The following is a 6,461-nucleotide window of genomic DNA, read 5'->3' on the forward strand; positions in this document are numbered from 1 at the left end:
CATGGCGGCAGTCACGCCCCCTCCCATAGACTTGAATTGAGGGGGCGGGACGTAACGTCACATGGGGGCGGAGTCGTGATATCACGATACTCCGTCCCCATGGTCGGGAGGCATAACACTGAGAGCCTCCAGCGCTTCCTGCAGTGCATACAGGTGGGTGCTGCATGCTGCGGCAGAACCCCCACGATCAGACATCTTATCCCCTATCCTTTGGATAGGGGATAAGATGTCTTGGGGCCGTAGTACCCCTTAAGTCTCTGCTCCTTTACACTTAATGGCCTGGAGGTAAGCGGTAATGTTGTATGGATCGCTGCTTCCTCTCACCACAGGTCAGTGTACTGTACAGGAGCAGGGACGCCGTCTGTCTTTGATAGTAGTCCATGCTCCTTTGTATACTGTGCTTGGAAAATCGGGGGACTTCTGATATGGCATCCAAATTTAAATTCATCTTACTAAATTGGACCTGGACCAAATCTTCAGGAGATTATTTCATCTCTAGCGGTGGTGAAATGCCGAAGTATTTTTACAGATTCTCTCTTTTCTGTTCAAAACTATAATGTCATCTGTAAAAACTTTTGACATGTCAGGCTGCATTCGCACCACGTTTTTGCTGTACAGTTCCCGTATACGTTTTTAATGTGAAAACCGTACGGAATCGTATTAAAAACCGTATGCATTGACTCTCCCTTGAAAACCGTACGCCAAAAGATGCATCAGGTTGCATCCGTTTTGCATCCTGTACGTTTTTTTCTGTTTTTTTCCCGTACCCAAAACTGTAGTCTACCACGGTTTTTGGTCCGGTTGAAAAACTGTATTAAACCGTATACGTTTTTTTTTTTTTAACATGGGAGTCAATGGAAACCGTACAGAACCGTATGTATGTACAGTTCAATCCGGTTTTCACCATACTTTTTTTGACTTTGCACAGTTTTTTTTTCTTGGAATTTCAATTATACTAGTGAAACTTTATTAAAAATGGAGTGAAAAGTTAAAAACGTATACGTTTTTTTCTTAAAAAAACAGATGCAACCGGACATCATTTTTCAAACTGTATACGGTTTTTAACTGTATACGGGTTGAAATTTGTACACACGTTTTGATACAGTTTAGTCCGGTTTTGAGGAATCCGTTTTTCATCAAAAACCTGAAACGGGAACTGTATTGCAGAAACGTGGTGAGAATGCAGCCTCAAATGTTTAGGTCACACCAGCTCTCAGTTCTGACACCTGCTACTGTATTCTATTTACTGCTAAATAAAGTAAATGTTATTTATTTTAAAAAGATACAATATTTCAATACTTTTTCAGTACCAGTCGCAGTTTTATTTAGGATACTTTCACACTGTCGTCATGTTCCTGCCTTTTGATACCAGTTATTCAGCAATAACCGATCAAGCATTCAATAACTGATCACAACCAATCAAATAACTGATCACAACGGATCATAATGGATGGCCAATGTCTGTTATTTTAATGGACATTCTTTTAAATTAACGGACATTGGCCATCCGTTATGATCTGTTATTTTATCCGTTATGATCCGTTATTGCCCACTAATTTTAACCCATTTTTGACTTCCTGGTTGTGATGCTGTACTGAGCATGCTCAGTAGCAATAATGGATCATAACGGAATATAAAAATAATGGACAATAACGGATGTCTTTTGTGAACATCCGTCACTCATAGACTTCAATGTTAAAATTTAAACGTCTGTTATTCCTCCATTATTTATTGACAGGACAAAAAATAGTGCGTGCAACATTATTTGCCCCGTCAAAAACAACAGACGTTGGTCATAACGGGCTATAACTGATGATCAAGGATGGTCAAAAAATCCCATTGAAATGAATGGGATTCTTTGACGGCCGTTTTATGGGCTTTGTGACGGAATATCATGACGGGAGATTTTGCAGGTACATGACGGTAGTGTGAAAGGGGCCTTAGTCTTAATTTTTTATTTCCACTGGGATCAGGTGCTGGACAGATACTGAAACATGTTTTTTCTGATTGTATTACATTTTTTTTGTACATTATGAGGACAGGCATCTTGCCTGAGCTGATTTTTCCAGCATTTAGAGCAAGCCCCATGTACATGGGCAACAATAGACAGGAGCTGCCCTATTGATAAGAATGAGGAAGGCGTTTTAGCGTGCTCTGTGACCTTTAGAGAGGTCATTTCACAGGGAGGAGGAGGCTGAGCTTTGAAAATCCTCTTTTGTCTTCTTTATATACTGGTGTCACTACTCACTATAATCCTGTACAGATTTACAATTTCCAGCATATCCCTTCTTTTAATCACAGAAGTCTCAGCTTAGTTTTAGGCCTAGTGATCAGAATAAAAACTGCAAAATATCAGGATTATTTTATAATATAGATAGGAAAATTTGAAAAAACATCACTGAAAATTCTTTAACTCCTTAACGATGCAGGACGTAACTGTACGTCCTGGTGAGGTGGTACTTAACGCACCAGGATGTACATTTACATCCTAAGCATAACCGCGAGCATCAGAGCGATGCCCGGATCATGCGCAGCAGGTCCCGGCTGCTGATAGCAGCCAGGGACCCGCCTGTAATGGCGGACATCCGCAGTCCCGCGGATGTCCAACATGAACCCCTCAGATGCCATGATCAATACAGATTACGGCATCTGCAGCATCGCGGTCATTAAAATGGATGATTGGATCGCCCGCGGCGATCCGATCATCCAGCACGGCAGACGGAGGTCCCCTCACCTGGCTCCGCTGCCTTCCCGGCGTCTTCTGCTCTGATCTGCCTTCCCGTAGACCAGAGCAGAAGATGACCGATAACACTGATCAGTGCTGTGTCCTATACATAAAGTGTAAAAATAAAAGTAAAAAAATAAAGTCAAAATTTGGTTAAAAAGTTTGAGATTTTTTTTAAGCTCAACAGTAATAGAAAAGTATGTTATCATGGGTTTCATTTTAATCGTATTGACCCAAAGAATAAAGAACACCTGTCATTTTTACCGTAAATTGTACGGCGTGAAAACGAAACCTTCCAAAATTAGCTAAATTGCGGTTTTCTTTTTGATTTCACCACACAAATAGTATTTTTTGGTTGCGCCATACATTTTATGGTAAAGCGAGTGATGGCATTACAACGGACAACTGGTCATGCAAAAAACAAGCCTCATACTAGTCTGTGGATGAAAATATAAAAGAGTTATGAGTTTTTGAAGGCGAGGAGGAAAAAACGAAAACTTAAAAATAAAATTGTCTGAGTCCTTAAGGCCCAAATGGACTGCGTCCTTTAGGGGTTAAAAATATTTTGGTAGTGAAAACTTGATTTAAAAAAAAAAAAAAAGGTTATATTCTCTTTAAAGGGGTTATCAAAGGGAAAAAAAAGTATTCCCTATCTACAGGATGTCGGATAAGTTCTTATCCCAATGATCGGGCCCCCCACAATCTCCTGTATGGGGTCCGGCTCTTGCCACTCAGCTCATCAGTCCCCTGCGCCCTCCGGTCCTCACTTTCAGAGACATGCAGGGCTGACGGTCTACTCAGGGAATCACTGACGAACCCCTTTAAGCTGGATATACACACTCGACATGTTAAGACTGGCCCCCCCCCCCCCAACAATTTCAGCAGGACTGGCTGCCGATCTAATTTGTATGGAGGCCTCTTATCTCTCCTCCTGACACAAGGAAGGATCGGGCATGTTGGATTTCAGGTACCCCATACTCCTGGTCTTGAAGAGGTGATCTATCAAAAGAGTTTTGCAGCAGTTTGCCTGTCTCCATTCAGAACATACAAACACTTTGATGTGTATGGAGGGATCAGGTGACATACGAACACGTGGCCCAGCAGGTCTGGTATTTGTATGGATACCGTCAGATGTGGGAATCTTTCTTGTAATGAGCCGTGCACTTCTGTGTCCTTCACATGAACAAGGCCAAATTCTAAAAACCTGGAAGCAAACGATAAAAGTTCATTGCAAGTGGAGATCGTAATAAAAAACTGATACAGAAAGTGTCTTTGGATTTGTAATAACTTTTGGTTTTGCAATGAATAACCTTTCATTCTTGCAGCAGGAACAATCCTGTACAATGTGCCGACTAATGACCTAAACCATATAGAAAGGACATTACCCATAAATCAGGGCTGCACCTCATTTCTCCACTCACATTATTTACCGCTTACATTTCGATGCATAGACTGAGGATGAATTCTATTAGGCCGTGTTACCCATGATGTGACATTAGGTGCAGTTTTCTCCATGTGAGAGGATGCACAGACTGGTGTCGGCTCATTGTCAGCATTGCTTGGATAGAGCTTATGATGGGACAGATGCATTACCATCACACGGCCAAGGGCATCTCTGAGTCACAGTCATGTCCGCACAATATGTTCTCATTAGTCAGTGACGGGGAGACTGGACTTGTGAATGGGCATCGGGAGTGTACAATTCATTTAGTGCAGTCATAGCAGGAACAAGGTGGGGGGGGGGGGGGAGATTGAAAAAGCTCTAAACATGATGTCACAAACAGCTGTAACATGATAACTTCTCAAGCTGATTTTATTTTTCTCCCTTTTAATGCCAAGCTTCAAAAAGTTTACGTAAAAGTTAGATATGGCCATTTTGCCCAAAATTAGGGTAGATCACCACTGCATTGACGAAGGTCGGAAAGGTGACAAGCTCTGCATCAAATAACTATCATTTAAGAGAGCTTAAAGGAGAACTCCAGAATATAAAAATTGTCCCCCATACTGCCGGCAGTAAAAAAATAAACAGGTACATACCTTCCTTCGCTCCCCCGGGGCCTCCGGTAACCGGCTCCAGTCTCCGCCGCGATCCTCTTCCTGGTTGCTGGTGGTCGGCGAGTCATACTGCGCTCAGCCAATCACCGGCCGCAGCGAAGTCCCGGCTCGGCCGGCGATAGGTTGAGCGGCAGTGTGACTTTTTCGGCCCCGGCAGCAGGTGCTGGTATAGTGAAGAATTGTCTGTCTTGAAGCGTTCTCACACTGCCGCTCAGCCTATCGCCGGCCGAGTCGGGACTTCACTGTGGCCAGCGATTGGCTGAGCGCAGTATGACTCGCCGACCACCGGCAACCAGGAAGAGGATCACAGCGGAGACCGGGGAGCGAAGGAAGGTATGTACATTTTTTTCTGGCCAATTTTTATATTCTGGAGTTCTCCTTTAATGTGTTACTATCATTTAGGAAAAACTTTTGACACATTTCCTGGTTGTCTATCAAATCCCACCTTCTCGCTATATAAGTCTATACGGATCTGCCAGCCAGGAAGTGGAGTGCGAGGCCGTGCACCAAACCTCTTTCAAACTCTTCCAAATACTTTGCCTTCAGGAGAATTACTGCTCCTAATATACCATCAACAATTTTGTAATACAAACGGAACTTTACACCTATTTCATTATACCACCACTTTTCTGTATATTACGGACAATTATATGGATTGCTAATGTAACCAGTTGCTGCTAACAACATATATTTTGATACCATAAGCTACAGTGAATTTTATTACAGTAGGTTAATGTTTTATGCACAATAAATAGTCATTTTATTTATAACATTGTCCTTTATAATCACTGGATCTAGTTTCTTCTTAAATTCATCACTATGTACCTTTGAGGATGGTATACATATAATTTATATAGCCTGTATATAATTAATATACTATTTTACCTTTCTATTATACTCTGTTTTAAAGGGTTATTCCGACAACAGCATAAAAAAATAACATTGTGCTTGGCCCCCCATAAAAAAAAAAAAGCCATACAGTACTTATATATCCCCATTTCCCTGCAGCTCCTGTGCGGCTCCATCCGGTCACCCAGTCTTCTGTCAGTCTATTTTTTTTTTTTTTTTTTTTTATAGCAGAAATCTTAATTGTTAGTATATATAGGAAATTTGCTGAACTTTTTGTTATTGGATGGATACGTTTATTTACCTTTATAAAGAAATTGTCTCCTTCTTTCTCACCTTGAAGTCACGTCACCGCCGTTCATTTCAGTGTGAAATAGCAACTTAAAATTGTGTGTTACACCAGATGGTCACTAGATGGCAGAACTGGACACTTCCCCCTCACAAGAGTTATATAACTAACTCAGATACACTTAGGACTTACAGAAGGGCCAAACAGTGTAAAACATAACTTCAGAGTTGCAAGCCAACAAGGACTGACCCTAATCTTTTCCCAGGTCTTCTCCTGAACTCTAACCTAACACGGGACTTGACTGTCACTGCAAATGTCCCTATAGAAACCCTGAACTATCCTTAGCAGGGACAATATGACCTCAAAGGAACAAGGCTAAGCAACGGCTGAAAAAAACTACAAGGTTAACAGTAAAAAACAGCAGCAACTTGAAAATACTAAAACCAGGTTTACTACCCAAAGAAGAACCAAGAACAAACTGAGGAGACAGAAATCAAGGTCCCCAGAGTAGTTTTTCCCAACCAGGGTGCCTCCAGTCAAAGGCTG

This window comes from Hyla sarda, chromosome 3 (assembly GCF_029499605.1).
Source record: "Hyla sarda isolate aHylSar1 chromosome 3, aHylSar1.hap1, whole genome shotgun sequence".
NCBI classification, from domain to species: Eukaryota; Metazoa; Chordata; class Amphibia; order Anura; family Hylidae; genus Hyla; species Hyla sarda.